Below are 25,840 nucleotides of genomic sequence, written 5' to 3' on the forward strand. Positions count from 1 at the left end.
AGCAATCTTGAACAAGATGCTTTTTAACCTGGGGATGCCACCAAGAAAATGTGCCTGTTCTTTAAAGCAAATGGATCCTGACTTCTGTCCCACTCCCTCACTCCTTGTGGTGCCCAGTGGGAATGCTACATCACCTTGTTTTAGAGCACGAATTAAAGAAATGTAAATCTGGGGTAATTCTGCCCAGCTGGATCTCAGTCCAGAGCTCAGAGCTCCCTCGGCATCTGCCCTTCTTTGGGACACTGTCCAAGAACAGCCGTGTTCAGATGCCTGGGGTGGAGGCAGGGAGCTTTATTTTGTTGGGTTTTTTTCCCCCTCCTCCTTTGATGGCTTATGAAAAGTGCCAAATGATCTTGTCATGTTCCGGGTGATTCGGTGTGCGTTTCATTTGGAGCTGTGTATGCCCACAGGAGGTTAACTGGTGCCTTGTAAGATGGATCCTGATAAAAACCTAACCCAGCTGCGCCACTGTTTTGAAACTGAATTCTGGATGAGAATCCCAGGGTGTCTTATCTCCTGCTTTGCCAGAACATTTGTGAACATTTTTTAAAATAACTCAGGGATTTTATGAGACTGAAATTGTTATTCTTCACCGCATCATGAAATTTTCCTACATTTTCTTAGCAAGCATTTTTTACAGCCTTGGACTTCTAATTGGGAAAATTGGGACTCCTTTAATGCCAGGGCTGTATTTCAGCTAATGGAAGAACCTGACACAGCACTGAGGTCAGCACTTTCTAGCGTGTTTATCATATTGTTTTCAACCTCGGGTTGTGCTCAAATCTTCCTCTTCTTTCCCTTGGTCAGACTTGCCAAATCAAATCTGTGTTTTTTTCCTTTTCTCTGGAGTCTGACCGTGCCTCACTTTCCTCTGCTGGGTGCTTAATGTCTCTCACAGTGACATAACCCCCATCAATTAATTAGCTTGACCACAGTCTCACCTTCTGGTTCCTCTGTGTCCCATGGCCCCCAGTTCTCCCCAGAACACAGGGGCACCCCACAGCAGACTCTTTCTTTTTCCAAAAGTTTCAATTCTTTCTATCTGCTGTGTAAACTCCCAAGCTTGTCATTTTTAAAGTGTTGTGTCCTATTCCCCATGCTGGGTGCATGCAGAGTATGATGTGGCTAATGCCTTTTCCTGTCCCTTAAATAACAGCGAGAGTTTCTTGTAAGGTTTACCACAGACTGTCTGAGGTTAGGTTTTCATCAGGTTTCATATTCCTAAATTATTGACTAAATCCTTTCTTACTGAGCTGGGCATAAATTAGCAGCATAAATTTATTTAAGTCAGCATTGCAAAGGCTCTTCCAAAGGGTTTCTAGAGGATCAAGGTAACCCCTGAACAGCTGTGCATCATGACTCCTTGCTGAAATTCTGGTGCTTTACCAATAAGGAGGAAAGACACAGAGCAGTGGTGTTAATAAAAATATAAATGGTTTTCAGCCCAACATCGTGTGTGAACCAAAGCTGAGGATTGAATCACAAATTCATACTGTAAAAGATCAGAAGGAAACATCATAATCCAATTTGATTTTCTGTCCACAGACCTTCACCCAATCAATCCTGTGGTATAAAGCTGCTGTTTCTAACCTAGAAAAACCCAAGTTATTAGGCTGTGTTGCTGTTGCACACTGAAGCCCAATTTTTTTCTTATCCTAGGAAAGGATTCTATAATTTCTGAGGAAATGGAAAGTATCTCACTAGTTGATTGTTCAATTGTTCAACAAATTGAACATGTTTTGGGCTTGAAATGTGAGATACCCCAGAAGTGGGCAAGGTGGAATGCAGATGATAGTAGTACTCTTTGACCAGGAAATTACCTTTTTCACTTATACTGAGCCAAAAGCAAGCTAAAACCTCTGCCTGCACTTTAATTTCTACATTAAATATGAATCTGAGAATCCTACACTGTATTTTTCTTCATTTCTCCCAAATGGGATACATGTAAAATGCCTCTTGCTTTCTATTTTGATGTAAAGAACGCTTGCTATACATTTCATTTTTCTTTGCAATAGAAAATAATCTCTCCATCTCTTGAAGTTTGCAGTTTTGTGGAGTTCAGGGATAGTTTTTCCATACAAATGCTTCCCTTTGCATTGAGTGAGCTCTGACTGTGGTGTTCTCTGACATTTTTCCCTTACCATAGACTGTTCTGTATCTCTTAAAGGCACTGAGCCATTCTGGGACTGATGTGACAAGACATGACAGGAAATTCCACTGAATAAAACAAATTATACACTAGAGATGTGCTGAACTGACTGAAAACAATTTGGACACCAGGGGCAATGGAAGGTGCTGAGAAGGCTGAGAGTAATGACATTTTCTTTTGGAATGTATTTAAAGTATTTTGATGCACAACTTGGTGTAAATCAGTTTGTGAGTCCTTTGGGTTGTGGCCCTGCAGGTTCCTTGCTCCAAAGGGTGCACATATGGATGTGAGTGAGCCGCATCCATTAGCTAATTGTAGCTGATAACAAGTTGTTATGATTTAGACTTTTATTGGAAAATTTATATATTCAAGTCTCAGTGTGTGCATCACTGAATTACATTTAGGAAGAGAAATGGGTGATGTTTGTACCCGGGTTTTAATTCACAGTGTAATCAAGCAGTCACATGCTAGTGTTGCAAAGCAAATTGTCCAACACGTGTGATATGATCAATGGAAGGATGTTGAAAGTTATTTTACAAATGGAGAATTTCTGTCTGTTAAACACAACAATGAAAGACATAGTTGATGTGGGAAAGTATTTAAATACCCCCAAAAGGGAATAGGAAGAAATCTAGTAAATGAATTAGGCTTGTTTGTCATTTATGTCTTCCAGCTTCAACAATGAGGAAAATTTACTTGATTCGTCTTTGGCGTCTGTCAATTTTAAATCATTGTGCGCCAGCTCCTTTTGTGAGGCACTTTGTAAGTGAGACACAGGTGATGAGTTATTGCCAATAAACCAGGATTGCCATTTGGGCCGTACAGTAACAAAACATAAATTTTGCTTAATGTGCCTTTAAGAATGTGAGCTGAGTGGATGCGCTGCTGGCAATGAGTAATGATTCACAGCATCAGGACGAGGTTCCGTTTGTCTGTCTCATCTTGTCATGTAAATGTTCGAAAGAACCCCGAGCAGCTAATACAGCAATCTGGCAGCAGTCTGCACTGAGCTCTGTGAGTCAAAGGCTCCTGCAGCAGAGCAGGGTGTTCACGTGGAGACTCTGCTTTCCCTGCTACCCTTTGGGTGACAGATGTGGAAGCAGAGCAGCCTTTGTGGAGCCAGGCGATCTTGCACCCACTGGCAATCGGTCAGTACTGCTGGGAACATCAATGGAAAAGAGAGGGGTGGAGATATTTTCCGCTTTCCTTGAGGCATTTTCCTATGGTATGCTGAAATGAATCCCTAGAATAATACAAATATTTCAAGTGACACCCAGGGAACGTCATATGAGCTTTATGTTGACACCTGCTCTGAAGGAAATGTCAGGAAAATATTTAGGCAAGAGCAGATCAAGCTTTGTGATTTGGAGTTTAATTAACACTAGAGATTTCTGCCCTGCATTCATAGAAATCAGCAATGACCATTAGTGAACCTGCAGAATTTCTCCCTTGAAAGTCAGATTGGAATATTGTGATCATTCTTGCCTTGATTTTCCTGTGTGTATTGCTAGGGAACTGTTCCTGGTAAGGCTGGATTTACACTGGGATTTGACCTGCCAGTCTTAGTGGAACTGCTTAGTTTGATGACAGGGATCCTGTTTGGGAGCATCAATCCAGGCTACCCATTATTACCCATTAATTCAGTGCTTTGGTGTTTATTACAGTATTCCTTAGACTGTTTCTTTCATGTGAAATTCAGTAAAAGCAGCAGATTGAAATACACTATTGCATGTGGTGCTGTAATATTTAGGTTTTAATTGCATTTCTGAGAAAAAGTACAAACTTAAGTGCTTGCCTCAATGGAAATATGAAGTAGATTGCAACCTTGAATGAACTGCAAAGCAGCTAAATAGATGATGTTCTTGGAAAATACAGAGGTACTATTGTTTATGCATATGGGTATATCAATATGTGCAAATTATGCTGGTAGCACCAATTATTATATTTATAGACAGATCTTCAAAGGTGTGTCCTTGGAGGTCAAGGAGCAGGCCCAGGACAGCTATAGAAGAGATGATACAACCCCTTGCTGTGGTCGGTACCAGGCGCTGCATGAACAGCACAGCTTTTTATAGCAATGTTTTACTATCACTGATGGTCAATTAAATTCGTAATTCACACATGAGTAACTTTATACCTTATTCTGTAGTAAGAAGGAGCTCCTGTAATTTTTCCAGCCATTGAAATTATTATTTTTTTTCCTAATCAAAATCATCAAAATCCGTTCCTTTTGTCTCCATAACAATTTTGCATGGGGAGTACAGAGATAGATGTATTCCCAAAACACAGGCATTTATTTTTGTTAAATTGTTCATGTTTTTGGTTTTACTTGCTGTTGAAGAGTGTCAAATTTTGTGAAGTTGGTAAAAATACTCGTGCCCCTGAATGTGCCGTTTTAGCAGCGCTGGGCAGGTTTTCCCTCCCACGTGGCATTCTGGGAACGAGCTGCTGGTTGTGAGCAGAATTGTCAGCTTTTGCATGTTAGAAACCAGCTCCAGCCATCCACAAATGACAGAGAGATTTTTGAATATCCTTAGCAGGGAAGACAAAAAGAGAGGGGTTTTGGGCTGTGTCTACATGGGCGTATGTGTGTGTGCAGTGTATACGTCCACAGAGCGAAGAACATTGTTCCAAGTGGGTGTTTGCACTTCTCAAGAGATTTAAAATACCAGATACTGAACACAGGAATATATTTTGTGTGCCAGGAAACAAATCTATATTAGCAACTGCAGAAAAATCAGTAGAATGTATATGACTGATTTGATAAAAAACTCTTAAGGCAGAGTGCATCAAAGAAGAATTTTCATAATTGTAAATTAGATATTGAAAATATTTTTTCCACAGACTAAAGTTTTTTTTCTGCTCCTGTAGTCATTAGATTTGTAATTAAGCTATGGAGTTTTTTGTTGTGTTTTAAGAGAAAGAACTTGTTTTGTATCTTCTAAGAATGACAGGAAGAAACAACTATTGCAAGCCAAATAGTAGAACACAAGATATTTGTTCGTAGCAGGTTCAGTAAATAATGTTTCTGTGGCCAGTTCCAAGTGCTCTGTATAAAGGAAATATTTAACATTTTTGTTGCCATTAGAATGTAAATTATTTAAATATGTGTTGTTTTTTTTTTTTTTACATCAAATATAATTATACTTGTTCCTAGTATTGCTAAGAGCCCATGTCAGATTCTCAGTTCATTGTCCTGAACCACTTGATTTCCTTTCCCCAAGTTCCTTTCCTAGCTTGTTCTGTTGAATTCTATCTGGGGGCATCATCTGTATGCAGCTCATATTTTGGGGTTACTAAATAGCAAACAGTCATAAGACACTGTCCTCTAGCTCTCCAGAATTACTTTTTCAACAGTTAAACAAAAGAAAAAACCCTAAATGCCAATATTAATTCACAGTGTAGTTTAACACCCAATAATAAATGCCAAGTGTTAATAGTAAATCTGTGGAGACGGTGCCATATTTTGTCATCTAAATACCTTTAACTACCACAAGGTCTTTCAATATAATTAGTAGAGAATATTGAGCCCAGCCAGAAATATGGGATTCATCATTAAATTCAGAGGCTTCTTTATCTCTGTGAGTCTAATCATGTGTGCAGACAAATTGTTAATGGCATGGGCTTTATTGCTCTTAGATTTCCTCTATTTGAAATGGAATAGCCTGCTTTGTGAGAAATAATTAGGTTTCATTGTTCTACCTGCATCAACTCTTGTTGATAATCTTATGGTTTTAGCAATTCAGATTCAGAGAGCAGTTGGTGGTGGTGATGATATTTCATTTTAAATCACAAAGTATTATTATTTTTCCCCCTTCCTCCTTTATATTTTCTTCCATTTCCTGTGCCAGTAATAGATGTAATATCACTAAATTTCAAAGGCTGAATGTCAATAATTAACAAATGAAAACCATTTGGGTTTGCAATATGCAGATTTGAGAATATATCTCCTTTGGTTGGCACACACTGCAATATTTTGTAGGACACCTCACCTATGCCTATGCAATCAGAAATATAAAGCCTCAAGGCAATGACAGCCTATTACATAATCATATACAATTCTCAGTGATTTGCAAACTCATTGTTTGACCTTGTTTTTTTTTTTTGGTTGGGTGAGTTATGACTATGCTTAAGGATTAATTAGCCTTCTGGTACTTGTAGAAGAAAAGAATTAGAAGAAAGAATTGCTTATCTGTAGCAAGGGTCATTTGCTGTGCCTTGAAGTCTCTGGAGAAACCTCTCTCATGTTTTCCAGTTTTTGGAAGTCCCAGAATTAATATAAGCTGAGGTTTTATATGAAACCAAGGGACTGTGTGTCAGGGACATTTAACAGATTTGTTGCTTGTAGCTCCAGAGGAGGGATCTTGGCTCTTTTGGCATATGTACTAGGTCTCTTGTTGACTAATTCATTTCAAAATGGTTTTTAGAAGGAGATTCTTGTCCCAAATGCACAGTAGGAAAAAATAGCAATCGGACTGAGAAGTCACTATGAGATGCATTTCTCTGTCTACAGGGTGGAAGACTATATATCTTTTGTCCCGTCTGCATTTCACATTTCCAAACACATTCCTAACAGATTTCCAAAACTGTTCATTGGCACTGCATCCTCCACTGCCCTCTGGCTAGGAGAGTTTTAAAGCCCCAGGAAAATACCTAATTTTTTTTTTCCTTTCTTATTCCAAGGCAAATTCTTTGAGAATTTTTAATTCATCCTGTATTAGTATGTCCTGACACTGATCTAACCATACCCCAAGTCTGTTGACCAATTCTTGGGTAAATTTTAATTTAGATGTATTTTCATCCTAAAGCCAGGACACTGCAAACATTTGTGGGAGTTATTCAAGAAGCAACTCCAGAGGAGCTTTTCCAGTCACTAGACTTGTGGGAAGGTTTTCCCTATTTTAATGCCTGTAGTGTAAACAGACACTGACATCTATTTACAAATACTTTCATTAAGTTACAACTTCCCTGGGAAGATGGGGAACATTAAAACATTACAATGGGAGCTGTTTGTTGTGAAATATTGGGTATTGACTGTATGAAATGCAGGATCTGAGTGCATACGAGTGGACTTTAAAATCCCTTGCCCAGCACGAACAGATTCTAATCTATTTTTGCAGTGCAATCCCTGTGCTCCTGAAGTGCTGCTTTTTCAATGACACAGATCCATCTCAAACCCAAGGCTCTTTGGGATCCTCAAGAGAAGTGATGTTTTGTCTGCATCTCCTCAGCTAAAGCGTGGTTGATGTGATGCCTGCACGGTGTATAATGGCCGAATCGGGACTCCTGAAATTTATACAATATTTCAGTAGATAGAGCACTCATCCAGGCTTACAAGACTGAAACTCTGGGCTCTTTGTAGCCTCGGGGAGTTCAAATCCATACCTTTCATTTCTCATTAAAGCACCCTAGGTATGCAGCACAGAGGGCATTGTCCACTCCAGTTACATCTCTGTCATTCTGCTAACAACCCCTGCAGGTCCTTGGGCTGAACAGACACAGTATGTCTGTGGTTCAGTCACCGAGGCAGCCTGGGTCAGCAGAGATCTTGGCCCAGTTACTAATCCAAGTTCAAAGTGCCTTTGGGCGAAATGCTCTGTGTAAAAATTATGAGCGGTGGCCAGAAGAGGGCTCAGCCCCCAGCCCGCTCTCCCCGCTTGTCCTAAATCGGCGTTCTCACTCCCGGACTACAGATTGTGCTGCCCTGCTTCGGTTCCACTTACAGAGGTTTTCCACAGGGCTGTGGAGAGTAGAGAGTGCCTCTGCCTGAGGGCAGGTGGCTGCAGCATTGCAGAAATGGGGAGAAGACGAGAGCTTGGACCCCTTTGTGCTGAGAGCACTGTGGAAGAGTCACCTCTTTTTCTCCATAGTGTATAAAAGAGAAGTGACTCATATTGCTTCCTTCCATTATGCTGGGTTTTTTTATAGGAATGACCCTCGCTCACTTTATTGAAAGGAATGATTTCAGTGCGTAAATGTAGTAGCAGATGATTATTTTGGGACTGGCTCTAGCAATATATGAAGTAACCACCACGCTGCCTTTTTGCATTGTTACCTATTCTCTGTGAGAGATTACTGCCTCCAAAGCAGACATCCTTACTCCCTGTCAATCCAGAGTCAGCCAGGTTGGCCTGAACCAGCATTAAAAGTGATTTAAACTAATCTGTTTGACTTGTTATTAAACTGGCCTTGTAACATTCACCCAAGCTGACAGGAGGGCTCTGCTCTGCGAAAGGCAGTGCCTCACTGAAGCAGAGGCAGCGTGGAGCAGTAAGTTCTGCCAGGGTTTCAGCCTGTCTGCTGGCTCCCTAAATCATGGGGCCTTTTGGAACTCTGAGATCCTGTCTGACTCCTGCAGCCCAGGGCGAGGCACCTGAGCCCACAGGGAGCTGGGATTTGTGGCACTCTCATTGCTTCAGCATCCCCCTGAGCTGCTTGAGAGTGTGAGGTACTGTGAATCCCTCACAGAGTTCCCAATTCCCCTTCGTGTGCTGCCACAAAACACCTCTTAAAATGTCGCAAGTTGCAGTTGGGAAGTCAGGTGCTTAAAATTGAGATTGTTACGTGACCAGTGTGGAAGTGCCCAGATCTTTCTGTATATTCAGATTTTCGTAGTTTCCCCCTCATTTAGTGCATTTATCTTATAGTATTTAGTAAAAGCAATGAGGAAAAGGACCAAACAAATAGGGCTGTTCTATCCCACCAGTATGATGGAACAGTTAAATTAATGGCTAAATCTAATTAGGAAATGAAAAATTACAGCTTGTCTGCTGCCAATACTAAAGCAAATGGACTGTGAGATAGAGCTATGGTTACACTCCAAAATTATCTTCCCATTGTTGAATCTTAAGGTGGCTTTGCTGCCTGCACTTGGAAATAAAATAATCCTAGCAATTATGGTTTGCAATTTGTGAGTGGTTTGAAATGCAGTGGCCTTTACTATAATAAATGGATTATTGTATGCTGACAAAGTACAGGTTTAATTAACAGTGACAGATAAAGCTATTGCATTTAAAAGCTGTTTATATTGGAAATTACCTGATAAAAAGGGGGTTTAAGCATTCTAAATACTCAGTTATGCATTACCATCTTGATCTGCTACCATATGTATTCAGCATTGCTTGGAATCACAGCAAGTTTTTCTGAGACATCAGACTGTCATAATAACTAATAGATCAGTGGCTTGATTTACATATTTATTATGGAGCAACTGCTTGTTTTCATCAACATAACTTAGATCTTATGCATCCTTTGTCTAAAGTTAATTTGAAAATATTAATTTTCCAGTGACAGCTCAGTCTCCTTCCTGGTTAATCCCTTAATTTCCCATCTACCTAGGAGTGACATTTAGTGAAATGAATGAGAAATGGTAGCTTCAGGATGTCATTGTCCTTACTGACTAAGAGCAAACAGGCAGCCCAAGAGAGGTCTGGGTATCTCTACAAAATATATCAATCACAAAAACAAAAGCTAATTGCTTTCTATTTTTATTCCTTTACGTAAGAACATAACTTTAAAAATATCTCCTTCTTTAGTTTATTAATTTTCAGAAGCCTAAACCCACATATTTTTAGAAAAAATAATCCTCAAAAGGAAAAAAAAAAGTGCCATCTGTCAGAACTAGGAATGTTGTTTTACTCTGCACATTTTGTTTTCAGCATCATATTCAGCATCATCTGGATCACAGTGTCTTAATCCTTCAGGACAGGAATTTGCACAGAAGCACGCTTGGATCTCAGGGAAAATAGTCGCTGAAATATTTTAATGATTAAAAAGTGTTCGTGTTCCTCTATTTTGTTAATTTCCCACTTTTCCCTAATTTTACCTATTTCTTCAATTCAAGGTAGCAAAGATGATCAAAGGAATATAGACAAGCTGAGAAGAATGAAATTGCTGAAAGGGAGTGGCTCACTGCTTTCTGTGTGGTTGCACTTTGTATGGTAGAGCTGAATGGACAAGGTAGGGAGGAAAATAGAGGAATTACAATGGGGAGCTTATGAAATTGGAGTATAAAAGGACAGAGAGAGGAGTGGACGAGATAAGAAGCAAAGGATTAGAGTCTTGGGGATGTCAGTAGTTGGAAGTTTAACAGGTGTTTCACCCCTTGGCACCATGTTTAGACCTCTTAGAAATTAGAAAAGCTTTAAAAAGTTAAACTTGAATTTCTATTGCTGCTCATGTCTTTGCAGATTCCTTCCATCAAGGTGATTTCTTATTTTATTTTCCGGTGGTGTGCATCAGGCTTTTCTTTAAAACAGTGCTATCATTTGCACAATGCAACCTGCATCAACACTGGGAGTTCTGCACATTACCTAAGGGTATCTCCCACCTTCTCCTGGGTGAGCCCTACTGCTGCTCATGAGGATTTTACTGTGCTGCTCGTGCGGATTTTACTGATGGGACCCAAATACCTAGTTTGTTTGGTAAATGGATTTTAAGAATGAAAATGAGATTTTCTTTGTTTTGTTTTCGTATGCCATCAGTTTAGCACCATACATCAAGTGTGTGCTGATAGGGACAGTGAACTTGATTTTAGCCTCCAGCCTGTTACTAACTTTAGTTTAGTAGGGGTTCAATCTAGTTCACTTATTTAGCTCGCCTCTGTTGCATGACTAAAGATCTAAGGGAAAAATGCTTAAGTCCCAGCATCTGTTAATTTAAGCTATTTAAAGTAAAAATAAATAAGAGGAAAGGATTTTGTAAAACCAGTTTCTTAGAGGGTTTGCTCCACTCACTCTGTGTGTGTGTCTATGTTGAAAATCACAGGACCTATTTTGAAATTCCAAGTTACAAAGCCACCGTTAGAAAAATGATTTTGAGCCAACAATTTTCAGAACTCCCATAATACAGTAATGTGCTCCACTGGTGGGAAGGTGCAGTGGTGAGCCTGGAAATGCCTGTAAGGTATCATTCTTCCTCCCAGACAAAAACCCCGATGGCTGCTTAAAATTGTTGTACGTCATGGATGCTACACAGGCAGTTAAAGTCTCCCTGAAAATGCACTGCTTCTGGAGTTTGTAGGCACTACAGGAAATTTAATTGAAGCAGTTTGAGTGGTGTTATAGGACATAAAATCAGAGATGTTCCTTACTCTTATTACATACTTAAAAATATTATCTTGGTGTGTTCCCTAATAGTTTCTTATAATTTTGCCTTGGTTTTAAAAAGCAGCGTCTTTGAGTACAAATAGATGAAAATTCCCTTGGTAACTAGGGTAATTACAGAGATTTTCAATTACAAAACTGCACGTTCACTGACTTTTCATTTATATCTTTCTCTTAAAATGAAGTTGTATTACAAGATGAAGTAGATGCATCCTCTGTTTTGGCTTCTCTTCATGTTCTTGAGAATTTGTTCTTCCTTTGGGTGCTTTTCTGTTGGCTTTCTGCTTATTTTTTTTTTTTCCCTAAGTGTTCCATACTGTGAGAACAAACACACCATGACTGCATTCTCCTTATGCAACCCTAACCACTGTCTTTCACTGCATCTATGTGATGTGGATGTTTCTTTCCATTTTGGATAAGGACATGCATTTTTATTTGTTTATGTATTCACAAACACATACTCAGAATTATACATATACATTATGTTTTCTTGTCTACACAAATCTATAGCCTTGCACATTTTACAGGAGCAGAAATATACAACAAGCCCCTCCACAGTAGGTTAATGTGAGCTGAAGAAGCTGAAGTAATTGCTACAGATACACTTTCAAAATTAATGTTATTGAGCTGCATGCATTTGGTGAATATTCTGTAATAAGGAGTTCCACATTAAGCCAAATGAACCGATTATGAAAATTGGAGGATAAAATAAATGTTAAATTTGCAGTGTTGACAAACTGATGGTACCAATAAAAAAAAAAAAAAAAAGCTGAAAATGTTGGGGGCTAAATTCAGGGTTTGTGTGAAAAACACCTTGTTATAGCCCAATCTTTTCAAAATTTACTAATGCACTTTCAGGCATGTTTTTCAATTAGCTAAATATCACAGCTGCATCTTGCACCTCAGGAAGTCAGTGTTAGCTCTGCTTCCATGCTGAGAGGCCAGAGGGCTTTGATGCAGAAGGGAAAGGAAACCAACACGAAGCTTTAAGGAAAGACAGTTGATTGCCTTTTTTTTTGGTTTGCTACCATTCCTCCATCTTTCTGGGCATGCAAATAACACCAATTTACATTAAAAATGTATGCAGATAATTTTTACTTCTGTTTATGCCACCATTAAATGTGACTCTCTGTGATTTACCGTTGCAGTTTTAATCTCACATTAATGTGGCTGATTGCAATTATTTGTCTTTTAATTGAAATAAAGTAGGATAGAGAGGTTTCCTGAATTTGTTACTTGCACAAATATTTCTACACTGGTTTTGAAGTCAGCATCTTGCTGTGTTGAGTGGGACTGGAGGACAGAACAGCCCCATGTAACTGCACAGTTTGTTATACAGTCAGAAATCTCAGTAAGGGCATAGCCCAGGAAAAAAAAAATTAAGCTTTCTACCTGTGTTGCAGTAGAAGAAACAATCTGTGGAAATACCAAACTACAGGATAAAGTCTTTTTTTGGAGCAGAGTTATTTAGTTAGCCTTGCTTTACTTCTTTTGTAGTGGTACACAATGCCTATTTTTATTTTATTATATTTATAGTGTGCAGTTATGATTGTCTTTAAAAGCTGTGGGGTGTGAAATAGGAATATATGTATTTTTTACATTAAAGGGTTCAGCACTGCCTTTCCTGAGGAAACTGTCAGTGATGCCGGAGAATATCAAAGTCAGTGTGAAGCTGTTATGCTAAAAATTTACTTTTCATTCAATTTCTCTGCTTCTGCATTTGAAATCCTGATAAAGGTTGAAGGTTTAGAGGTGACTGATGCAGCTATGAGTGCAGTGACTGTTTAGCTAATTGGCAGCACTTTGAATAAAGGTACCATTTATAAATTATTCATTGATATATATTCCATGATTAATAGGTGGAGCTTGGTTCTTCAGCTCATTGAAAATCATATTCAAATTGTTTTAGAAAATCCGTAACAGATGCTACTCTAACAAATTGTTATAAAACACATTATAATGTGTAGATATAACTGAAGCAATATATATATAATTTCAGTGTTATTCAGTGTCACTGTCTTCTTATATAATTTCTCACATCACTGTGACACTGAATAAAGCAGTTTTTTTTTTCCTAATGAGGAATAAAACCATATCCTATTTGTGAAATGCCAACTCCATTAAATCACTGGTGAAATTTCCACTGGCATTACATGTTGAACAGTGCAATTCAAATTTCTGTGCTGTAAATTGGTGTGAGTGTCCTGATGTCACTCTAAGAAAAGGTTTATAGATAGACTAATAATGTTGTGGTTAATGTGTATTAAAGTTACTTCTTCATTGCTACTCCCAAGCCACTTTTTTGAAGGAAGAAGTTGTGTTTTCAGTGGTAGTTCAAGTCTTGATTGTACTCATTCAAACTTTCCTCTGTCTTTCTTGTGGAGAATAATCTTTTGTGAGTCTCTGAAGTCTCTACAGGCTTTCTTGCTCCTCCCTCAGTGGGGGATGATGGTGGACAGTATTTTCTGCTCTTGTCAGTCTCCATCCTTTTTCTCACAGTCACCCAGGTTCACTGCTGTTCTCTTTAAGAGGGTCTCATCCAGCAGATTTGTGCACTGTACTGTCTTTTGCAGTATCCCACTGAGGAAATATTCACATCCATATGATGCAGGGATGGCAGCAGGACTGAGATCTTGGTTTGGAAAGTCTTATTGCTGTGGTTAAAGTCTGTCCAAACACACTGAGAATCCAGAAGTCAGAGATATTTTGGATTATTTTCACATGAATCTTCAGTTGTCAAGGGTACTGAGCTAACCTATGACTCAGAGAACATTAAAATGTTGCAGTTCAAATAGTTGTACATAGTTGTTGTATAGATTAATATATTTGAACTTTTCAAGGGTCCCACAGGTTATTGACAGGCACATTCAGGGAATTCAGAAAAACAGATGGTCAATATTTACAGGAGAGACTAAAAAAAGGTGATTAGGACAACAAAAAGTGTGATACAAAATTCAGGCTGCCTGTGGAAAAAATACTGTGGAGCAGGTGGGGAGAAAATGACAATGTGCCATTGAACCAAAAGCTCAGCCTCATGCTGTGGTTTGGGGGTGATTGCTGTTTTGAGGAGGTGGGTGCAGTGAGGTGTAGCCTCCCTGCTGGACACCACCATATTTACCTAGAGGAAATTCATGTCTTCAGTTTCACAGACAAAACCAGATATTTACCTGAGAATTCCAGAACAGCCTGTGCAAAGCCATAACACACACTGAATGATATTTCCCCAGAATTTCTCTTCAGAGCTTTCAAAAGCATCCTTGACTTGCTAAACTCATAATTAGGAGCACATGTGCAGACCACCAACTACCAGAGGAAGGCAGCCTGTGTGGAACAACCAGTTGAGCATCTGCAAATGCATTTCCTGTAAGAAATAATTTCTCACCCCACAGCTATCACAATTCATGGATTCTCTCTCTCTATCTCTCTGTCTCAGACTCCAACATATTTCATCCCGTGCACCAAATGTCCCCAGGGAAAGTGTGGGTGAACAGAATCCTCCAGCACTAAAATTCACACAGACAGTTGGTGAAAAAATATGAAAATCATATTTTCCCCAAGACAAGAACTCCATTTCCAACCTCTCTTACAAATCCTTAGGGAATATCTACAAAATACCTTCAAGAGGCTATGTTAGGAGAATAAGTCACATCTGTTGGACACTAAACCCAGGGACTCCACAGAGGTTTTATTGCACATTATAATTTTGATTTCCATTAGTTTCTTGTATTCCAGAGGCAGCAATTCCCTGCCTTATTCGCCTGTCCTGTTGTCCTGCTCATCTTCTTTTATTCCTTTCTGTGAATACTGAACATCTCTCTTTTCCTGAATTCCTTAAACAGCTTAGGTGTATGTGAACAATTTGTCTTAACCCTGTTCTGCTGCTCCCACAGCGAAAATGAAGAAATCTCCTGTACAAGTCTCTTTTTTTTTTTCACAACCACATTACCTGTTCTAATGAAACTTTCCTTGCAGCCCTCATTTCACTTATATCCTTAGAGGGGGTTAAAGAAACAATAATATCCATCCTGGGGAAGAGAACAGTGAGCCTTTTTCCCTTTTTTCAACTGTGCTGTGCAAACACACATGCCTATATGGATATGTATCTATCTATATATCTATCTATATATGTATCTATGTATTTGCAGTGGCCAAATGGAAATGCAGGTGTTTAAGTCCAGAACTCATGGCTGAAAAGCTCCAGTTTTGCTTTTGTGAGTACATTGCTATGGCGTGTGGACAAACACCAGTCACTTTCAGCTGCGTTAGTGAAAGCACTTTTTTGTTAAAATACAGAAAAAGGGTGCCCAGAAATGGCTGACACTGTGTGGGTTTGGGTACTGAAGGCATTGCTCTTCTCCAAATGCTGCAGCTGCTCACTGAAAACCTTGGGGCGTCTGTGTTGTGACTCAGCATCTCCTTTTTGGGGTTTTAATTTCCAAAATTATGTTTATAACTCTATCAAAAATGGGCTGGTTACACAAAAATCTAGTGAATTTTCAAAGGCAACAGTTCAATGCTAATTTTTAAAATGTAAGAGAAATATTTTTCAATAATTCATAGTGTTAAATAATGAGCCTATTTCAGGAATTTTCTCCTGAAATTTTTTTAGATGTAATAGGGTAAAAATTCCCTTGGTATATTCAGAGGTCTGAACATAGCAAATTTTTTATATATATTTATTAAAAATCATAACTGCTGCTATGTCTTAAGAGCAGAGCCTGGTATCTTTATACAAAAGACAGTGGCAATATGTCTTATTGTAAATTGTGGGACTTCAAACCCATAGAAGTAAATATTGCTTAAAGGAAATTAATTATTTATTAAATCAGAGCTGGAATTAAGCCTCCAAAACATTCAATTTTTTTCTTCACAGGATTATTTGGTGAAAAATGGCTCATATGAGTAGGAAACTTTCTAAATTACTTAAGGTTGCCTCAAAAGTCATTCTCTGGCTTCAGTTTCAAAGAGTGTTTTATTGGAGGTGTGTTGCTGAAATAACAGCTCCGTAAGGTTTCATATTTCAGTTATTCCCAGGGCTCTGTTTACAAGTAAAAATGCCTTGGTAAATGTTGGTAGGGCAGAATAAGGATTTTAAGTCAAAGGTTTTGTGAGAACTTTTCACTATAGGCACAAGAATAATTTAATTTTGGTTATTAGCCAACATTCGTTAGTAAACCTTTTTAATTAGGATTTATTTTTTGCTTTTGTCCTTTTTCTGTCTGGAACTCTCAGATGAGCAATTGCCACGTATCCTTAGAAGGATATCATAGCAACCAAGGCACGGGGAAGGCAATACGTGAGAAAGTGCAGTCCAGCAGTTTGATTTAGCAGAGGTTAATCAATGGAACTGCAGCTTCGATTGCAGAGCCTGAATTCATTTCTTGTATTTGATTTTCCTTCCAGCTACCATTACAATTTACTTTATATTAAATGACTTCTGATGAGAAGATGACTTTAACCTCTTTTCAGTCCTGTCCATTCAGTGCATTATTGTGGACTGTAGATTAAACAAAACCTACCCTGACAGAAGTAAATTTAGGCAATGTAGTTTCATTTTGTGATGCCAGAGTAACTCTTCGTTACCAAGTACCTTTCTTCATTAGCTGAACTTGATGTAATCTCCTCTGAAGTGTTTGTTTAATCCTAGTATGGACTTATAAAAGATTTACAGAAGAATGAAAAATATAATTGTCACAAAAAATGTAATGAAAGCCTTTTCCAGGACTGAGGCACACAGTTTTATAGTATCCAATATTCTTTTCCCTGCCTTCCTTCCCAAAGGAATTGTATCTTTTTCTTCATATGTTTCATGGAGGCACAAGCTTGCAGGAATAGTCAGCTGGGTCTGTATTTTTTGTGTTCACTGGTCAAACTTCAGAGTAACCTGCCACTTTGAGGTGGCTCTTCAAATTTTTCACTAGATCAACTGCCAACAAGATATTTTTTTAATCTCTGTGCAAGATGACGATGATAGACACGTTCTCAACATAGGACTGATAAGAAATAAATAATCTCACAAATGAAATATATAGCCTTTCCAAGAGGCAGGGTTATCACTTGTGTGAAGTAATGCTGGGGAAAGCGATCAATTGAGGCAAAATAATCTGTGGGCCAGGAGAAGGAGGTGTATGGGATCCAGCATCACCCCTGGGCAGTCAGAGAGAAGGTGTAGGACGCTTAACACTGAGTTAAGAAACACGAGTAGTGGCAAGTTTGTCAGAGCAACCAGTTAAATCTCTGCTGTGACTGGTTTTCTTCGAGAAATGTTGTTGCTCTCCATCAGTGGGAGCTCAGCTGTGGTTCCCTGGAGCTTTGCAGTTCCAGGAAAGCTGCCTTTCTCTCCCCATGGTCTGCTCAAGGAAAGCAGAGCTGGGCTGGGGAAGTGCAAAGGTTCCTGCCCTGGCTGGTGTGAGAACAGACATGTTGTGTTCCATCTTCTGCTTTGCCTTGCCAGGGACTGCCAGCAGAGAAATGGAGTGGAATCCTCTTGCATTGCATTTGTTTCTCCCAACCCTTCCTACCTGCTCCTTCATTTCTACAGCTGTTCATTGTCATCTTCCACCTCTTGCTCTGCCATCACAAATTATTTGTTTCTTTCACCCATTGACAGAGATGAATTTATTCCTTCCATTGCCTCTTGGCATTTGGTTCATATTCTACTCTTATTCTCCATGTTTCTTTCTTACCTGTGAATTTATTTTCCTCAGATTTTTGTATCTTTTTCTTTTCTTGCCCTAAGTTGGCACAGCTGCCATCTGACTTTTCTTTCATGATGTATCTTTTTTTCTCTATTCTCATGTTCTGCAGTGTGTGAAATGCACTGAACTGTGGAGTTGCCAAGAAGCATCAAACAGCGAGGACGAGATAAAAGTATTGAACTACAAGAGTGTACTTTAAGCTCTGTGTGCTGCCTCAGACAGGACTCGTTCCCTGTTGTGCAGCTCTACTTGTGTTGTATAAGTTTTAGGACTAATTATGACATATGTTGCTCATTCATTTTTGCTTTCTTGGGCATACAATCCTATTCCATCTGGGAGAAATGTTCTTTCTGAACACACTTTTCACCTGTAGAGAAGCCCCAGAAAGAAAAAGAAAAGCAGTGAACCAGAACAATTTAAAATCCCAGCTTTGCAAGCAAATCCAGTAACATACCTCCTAATTGTCTGTGCATTTTAAAAACTTGACTTTAGTCAAATGTACATATTACTAATAGTACATTAGTAGAAAAATTTATCTTCAAGGGGTTGTTTTTTGCTTGAGTACCACTTGCATAAATATTTCTAAAGCAAGGCTTTAGAGTTTACATAGAATTTTCCCATCCCTGTTACACTTGAATTCTTGCTTTCTAGCCAATTAGAGTAAGAAACCATTTTACAGTCAAAGCACTACCATCACTCTAAAAAATGAGTTTAACTTGTATTTACTGAAAAACTGGGAGGGAGCTTGCAATGAGGATACTTTTTTTTTTTTTTTAATTGATGAGAAGAATAATTTTAGGACACATATTGCATAAAAGCAGTTTTATTTGCCTTGTATTCTTTACAAGATGCAAGGGAGGTTTAAAGGAATAGCAGCTAGTACAGTAGCAGAAGGCAGGAAATTAAATTCATTGCAGACTTCCTCTTTGTTTCTTTCCAGAGGTAATCAGAAATTTTCTACCTGTGCAAGTGAAGTTTGAAAAGTTTTTAAAAAAACCAAAACCCCCCACACTTCTCCCTCCCCTCATATTTTATTTTTTTAAAGAGTGATGTATATACTGCAGTAATATAGGCACTATAAAAATAGATATTTTATATGTAATTATTAGGAATACTCAGTTGCAAAGAACAAATGTACAAAGTTAATTGTTGTAATGTGAGTTGTGAATGTGAAAAGAGTAAACTAGTGGGGTTCAAGAATATACAGGAAATGCAGTAGTGAGGTCTGAAGTATTGCCCAGGTACTGAGTGCTCCTGCCAGCCACGAAGGACAGTCTGTGCCCTGCACATGTGTGTGCTGGAGTGGCCTCATCAGTGAGGATTTAGATGCTCTGGGCTGTTAAACAACTGGGAGGTGACAAAAGCACACCTGAGCAGGTTATTGCTTCCTGCAAACTGGGAAACTCTGCCAAACAGAGCACCAGGGAGGAATCCTGAAGCACTTGGAAGTGTTTTTAAGTTTCATCCTTAAATAGGTAAGGATGACTGCAGGCTGGTGTCTCACTGCTCAGGATGGTGTCTGTCCCCCTCGGGATCAGTTCTCGCCAGCTGCTGCTCCTGCACAAACCCATCCCCAGCAGCCTGGTCCCAGCAGACCCACACACTTCCCTGTCTGGCTGTGCTGTTATCTCAGTGTGTGACTCGTCTGTGCCAGCCACCTCTAGCAAGTCACTTCATTTAAAAATCACTTTTCCCACTTGGGTAAAGAGTGGTGCCTAATTCATAAGCACAGTGCTCAAAGTTGTTGCAAAGCAAAGTTAAATGAGGAGGTTCATAAGACCTCACTATGCTCCATTTACTTGGCAGAAATGCATCACATTTATAAGAGAGCCAATGATTGTAGGAGCTGAATTTGGGCAACTCAGCCCTCTAATTCTCTTGGAATAGCAGAGCATTGCTTCTTCATTCAGCAAATACTCAGCTGCAGTTGATCTCCTGGCCATTTCTTTCTCTTCCTTTCCTTCTGTGAGATTTTGTCCTCCTTCCCCTTCAGCCCAGCCCTTACCTGACCTGTGCCTCCAAGGCCAGTTCTGTTCAACAGCATTCAAGGTATGGTTTAACATTTTCTGCTGCAGCTGCTGCTGAGGCAGTGAGTTGGCCATCCTGCCCGTGCTCTGTTGTGTGCTGCCGTTTGGAACATGAAATCTCAGATGTGATTCTGTTTTGTTGCTGACTATGGTCTCCCTTTGTATCTCAGAAGTGTTTTCTGATTAGGTGCAGTTTTAAGAGTGAACTCAAGAATGGGTTGAAAAAACTCAGTTTTTCCCAAGTTTCCCCCATGACAATTTCCAGGAATATAAAAGCTCTTTAGCTTGCACGCAACCATTCTCTCTGGTTCTTCTTGGTTTCTGTATTTGTAGGATCATCATGGATATAGACAGTGCAACAGGAATTTTCATTTCCAGAAGTATTATTTTCTATTCTACACATGTTTTAGTAGCTCCTGAGGCCTTGCTGAAATTCTGCAGGGGAAGGATTTGCCTTAATACATACAGTAACTCCACTGGACTTTTAGATATGAACTCTGGCAAGAACAACAAAAGTCCTTTTAGTCGGTTTAAGTGTCTCAAGAAGCAAAGACTTGAACTTGACTTTTGTGTTCTGAAATACAAAAATGCAAATCTGCAAACAGCTTCTCACAAGTTTTTCTTTGGAAGTTGATACCCTGGGTCTGTATTTATTCTTTAAATTGCAGTAGCTAGCAACAGAAGCTGTGTAGGTGTTAAGGAAAAGAAAAACAGATTACATTACAAAGCAAGATGCACACTGTTTGAATGCATCAATAATTCCCTTTTTCTTCTCTTTTTGCAGCAGTCCTGAAAAAGATGCAAATACATTCCGCAATTTAGACTTGAACTGTTTATGGCAGATGTACGTTAATATAAAACCCTTTTTTTCATCCACACTTGGATGAGCCAGATTTTTTACAGAAATAATTGGGCTAATTAAAATTGAGTGAATGTTTTAATTTTCTTTAAATACAACAACATATTTTCTACCTGTATCAGCTGTATGCCTTTCTTGTTTTGAGATACTGGAAGAAAGCAAAAGAACAGACTGCATTACATGTAAGGAGCTAAATTTTTTCCAATTCTTTCATATTTCTCAGTTTAAAATGTCCTGTTCAATCAAAATAATCTCATCTTAAACCTTTGCCCTTGTCTCTTTTTTTTTAATGTGCACATGGCATGGACATTATTTAGGTTAATGACAACCTTGGCATACACAGTGATTTAATTTGTAGTGTTTAGTAATGAATGATTGGGCTTTAATAAGGGACAATTACCTGTCAATACATTTCAGATTGTTATGCAGGTTGGAGACACTTGGCTTGCTTTGTGTTCTTCCTTGGGCTCGAGATATTCAATCTTGGAAAATGCAAACTTTACCTTCTCTGGTTGCATTTTAAATGAAAATAGATTTACTCTTTAATTTCGCTTTTTTCAAAATTGTTTTGTCTTACTGCTCTTCATAGTGGATTAAGAGGATACTCAAACATCTATTGATTTCAAGGAATACTCATTTATATTGTGCTAGCATCTGTTTTTTCTTACAAAAGTCACTCTCCCTGCCTATCTTTTCCACTTGTACTGTGTCTTCCGTTGCATCAATATCACCCAACATTTCACAGCTTTCATCAGTCCTGCTCTGCTCCCAGCATTATATTCTGTCTTTTTCCTCAATATTTGCTGCTAATGATGATTACCTGAGTCCTGGTCTGTGTGGGAGATTTCTAACTCTCATTAATGACTTTTCATCTCTGTCATGAATTGTGCTGTTAGTGTTCAATAAATATGAGCAAAATAGAATTACACAAGGTCTTTTTTTTCCCCCTAACTGCTGCAACAGGGATGTAAATTCACTTTAAAGGGTTTGTTCAGCTTGCTTGGGTTGAATGCTTGCCTGTTAAACTCAATGGAAATTTGCCATTTTTTTCTGCAGAGCTGTGATTTCCTTTGCTGTTCCCTCCACCACCCCCTTTCTTTTCAAATAAATTACCAGTGTGATTCACCCCAGCGTGGTCCCTGGTAAGCCTCATTTCCCCCTTTCTCCTCTTTACTTACATTTTGCTGTTCTCTTCTTCTCCAAAAGCTGTTGTGAGCTTTCCTGTTCTGTGTTACTGCTCATATCACAACACCTGTGGCTCTTCTCTGTCTTATCATTAAATTTAGCAAGACTTGAGTATCCTTCCTTTAGGGTGGTCCTTTACATTGTATGTCTCTGTGAACAGGGAGAGTGTTTAAGAAACTTCTCTTAAAGACAAATGTGCTCAACTAAGTATCTCTGAAAGTCACTTGGATCACTCTGAAAGTCACTTAGGTTTGTGCAGGGTCCTCCAAAGAGATTAAGACTTCATATGCAGAGACAAGGTACTTTTCTGCACTCACAGTGAAGTTTCGTAGTCTCTCAGTTCAGATTTACAGAGTTTTCTTCTTCAGACTCCTGTCTGCATCACTGCTCAGTGAATATTCTCTTGCTAAGATCAAGATGTGTTGCTTACACTGGGGAGACAGCAGAAGGCACACCAATCCAAAATATATTCCATGACTGGGGAAAAGTAAACAACTAAATAGAAATTCTGCTTCAAGCTGCCATTGCAGCTCTGCATTTCTATTTGGATGAGAGGGAGTTTTGTACCCTGAACATCTCTTTGAAAGGCTTCAGCAAAACTGCTTCGCATCATGGCAGAGATGCCATGGATGAAAAAGCAAAAAATTGCATCAGTGCAGAATGAAGACATGCAGCACCTCGGCTGGAAAGTGCTGCACAAACAGGGACTGCTCCTTTTGGGGCTGAGAGTTGGGACTTTGAAAGGAATATACAGTCCAAGGCATTGCAATTTTCTGGTTTTCTTTAAAAGAACTTTTATGAACTTAATTTCCCTTTTAATACTTAGCTATAGATATGAAAAAAAAAACTGTTACTAAATTCTCCTCTATGGAACTGTTGCTATCTCTAGGAGCATTTTTGCAAAGAAATCTTATAAGAGAATCTTCATATTTTTCGTTCGGCAATGTAATACAGTAAACCTCAGGAGATATTAAATGTGTGTCTGTGGGAGAATGCAGTGTTCCTTGCATAATTTAACCAGCATTATTACTCAGCAGCTGCCTTAAAGGAATAACAATTTCAAAGCTCTTTTGCTTGTTCTGCATTCTGTGATGTGGTGCTTTACTACATCCTTTGCTAGTTAAATTAAAAACCTTTAGAGTCTTGAACCAGCACTACTGTTGCAGCACAAACTAGACAAGGAGAGATGAAAGCAGAGTTCTATCTGGGCCTTCAATTCAAGAAGTTACCGAAGAGAAAAATGCATAGTGATATCAGAAATTATATTTTTCCTGTTAATATTCCTTTATAATTCAATGCAGGTTTATGGAAATGTATTTCTGTAAATCAAACATGATGGGTAAGAACTTAACCATGGTAGATTTCTGTTAATCATTCCTATTTTTCATTTGATCCTTAGTAAATTAACCTTATGACAGCACTCAGTGCAGTAGAAAGCCTCCCTGAGATTCTGAAAAGCTATTACTAGGTACCTGATGATCTTTTCTCCACTGTGTGCAACAGAGTATTCAGGGAACAGAAAATACTGGACTTTTCTTCTTTACTGTCATTTTTGATCCACTTTTAGTGAACATGGCAGAAGTGTACAGAGTTGTGTGTGCTCAAGCTTATGTGCTCAGTTCTCTGTGTGGATTTGATGCATTTATCTGTATTTGAGGCAGGCTGGAGGTATTATGCTGTGAGATGAATAATCTGCTTAAACAGTAAAGCAGCGGTAAGCAGCATTGAAAGCAATGAATGTCTTTCTTTGATGGCCATTTCCTATGTGGCCTGAATAATATTGCTAAAATCTGGCAGCCTGGCATTTCAGGCTCAGAGGAAATTTCTTCTGGTTTTGTAGGGCGAGTTTGTCAGGTATGATGTGACAACACTTTTGTAAGGAATTGAATGATTACTTTGTGCTGACAATTTGGCTGGCTATGAAAGGAGATGGTATTGACTCTAGTTTAGGTTAGTATTTGAGGTCTCTGTGGGAGCTGCTGTCTGGGTTTTAATTTTGAAGTTTAATTTACAGCAAGGCATGTTCATTCTAAGGTAGTTTTTACACCAAAGCTTACAAGAGGGAAAGAAAAAGAAAATTAAGATAGAGTTGACATGATGGACAAACTGTACCAGCAAAACATTGCATTTGTAGAAACCTGAGGTGGAAATGCAGAGGCAGATTAGAAGAAAAAGATTAAACATGGTAGAGTTGCTGAGTGAAGGAGATGGGTGAAGGTTTCTCTGCTGAGAAATACGTAGAGCTTCATGTAGAATAATTGAGCTTCTTGAGATCAGCTGAAATTCTGGTCATAAGGCTTGTTTTCCTACTCTGTGTTGTAAACTAGGCACTAGGGCCACGGGTGTTACACTTGCACAGGTGATAAAGGAACCACCATCTACAGAAGAGACCAGAGTCACAGATAAGCTGTGAGTGGCCCAGAGCACAGGAGTGAGGATCCTGTGCTTTATTCCTTAATGAACTGGGTGCATTAAGTCCATAAAACATTAACAAACTATAAGGAGTCCTTCCAGTCTGCTGGATAAATATGTGCAACTTTAAAACCTCCCTATATTTGGTCTGCTAAGTTTTTGTATGATTTCTAGATCTCGGTAGAAGTGTTAAGTACTAAATAGTAGCACTGCTCTGAGGGATGTTAACAGGCTCAAGAGTTTTGTGTGGCTGAATGGCATTCTTTGTTCCTGATTACTCTACTTTGCTAGTCTTTTGCATGACTCAGTTTGCAATTGTGTGCCTTTGAGGGTGTCTGGATGATTTGAACGGTGATGAAGGTGCTATTGTAAGGAATATGTGGGAGTAGTCATCCACAGGAACATTTAAAAATATGTGTATGCACACCATCTGGTGCAATGAGGTGTATTTCAAAGGCAAAATATTTGCTCTTTGGAAGTGTCTCAGAGTTAAGAATATTTTTTTTTTCTTCAGAAAAGATAGTTTGGCAGTTTCTAGAAAGAAATTCTTCATTCAGGGAAGACACCCAACCATTTTATAGTTCATTTTCTGCACCCTCTCCATATATTTTAAAAACTCTTTTAAAGTACCGATTCAAGAACTGGAGGGTGCTTGAAGAATAGGATCATTAAAATTTCATACAAACATAATACCATTTAGCTACGCCTTCTTGATGTTTGTTTATACAACCAGGATCTATGTGAGCTCTTACAGAAAACGTTGAATTGATTATCCCTTTTGATGGCCTTTTCAAAGCTTTCCAGCACAGAAGACTCCAATCAGGATTCCCCTGTGTGAAGGTTTTTTGTATTCATGGCTCTACAAAATGTAGTATATTAGGCTATATGACCTTATGATTTTCTTGAATTACTGGTAAAAGTACTATGAAATTGTATAGGGCCAAGAACAGATGTTCAAAGACCCATAGTAGCAGCACCTCTAGTGAGCAATGAATGTCTCACAATAACTTTCAGAGTTGTCAGCCTAGCATAGTAATGTGCACATTTAGCACATTTAAATGTGCCACTTTAATTCCATGTAATGCTATTTTTTTATTAGAACATTGTGTGCTTCAACATTAAATGTCTCACAGAGAGATTTTTGTTGTCAACTAAAGCTGAGAGCAATTTTTTTTTTTTTCTGGAGAAGACTTAAAAACATGTTTTTATATAAAACCAAGGTGAATGGCATGATTTTTTTCCCCTTGCAATTTCTTTACTCACTTGGCAGCTGGTACCTGTTTTGCTCATGATCAAAGTCAACCCGATCAGTTGCAGGTACAGATTTCATTTGCTTTGCACTTCACAAATTTTGCCCAAAGAGTTTAATTTCTGAGTCTCCTGGAATATCTGCAGTATGCCAAGAT

General features: G+C 38.8%; 1 protein-coding gene across 4 annotated transcripts in view; it reads left to right on the forward strand.

The window, feature by feature from the left end:
- NLGN1 (neuroligin 1) overlaps positions 1-25,840 on the forward strand; it is a 297,081-nt gene that overhangs the window by 32,545 nt on the left and 238,696 nt on the right. The window lies entirely within an intron of this gene.

The sequence above is a fragment of the Vidua macroura genome, chromosome 10 (genome assembly GCF_024509145.1).
Source record: "Vidua macroura isolate BioBank_ID:100142 chromosome 10, ASM2450914v1, whole genome shotgun sequence".
NCBI lineage: Eukaryota > Metazoa > Chordata > Aves > Passeriformes > Viduidae > Vidua > Vidua macroura.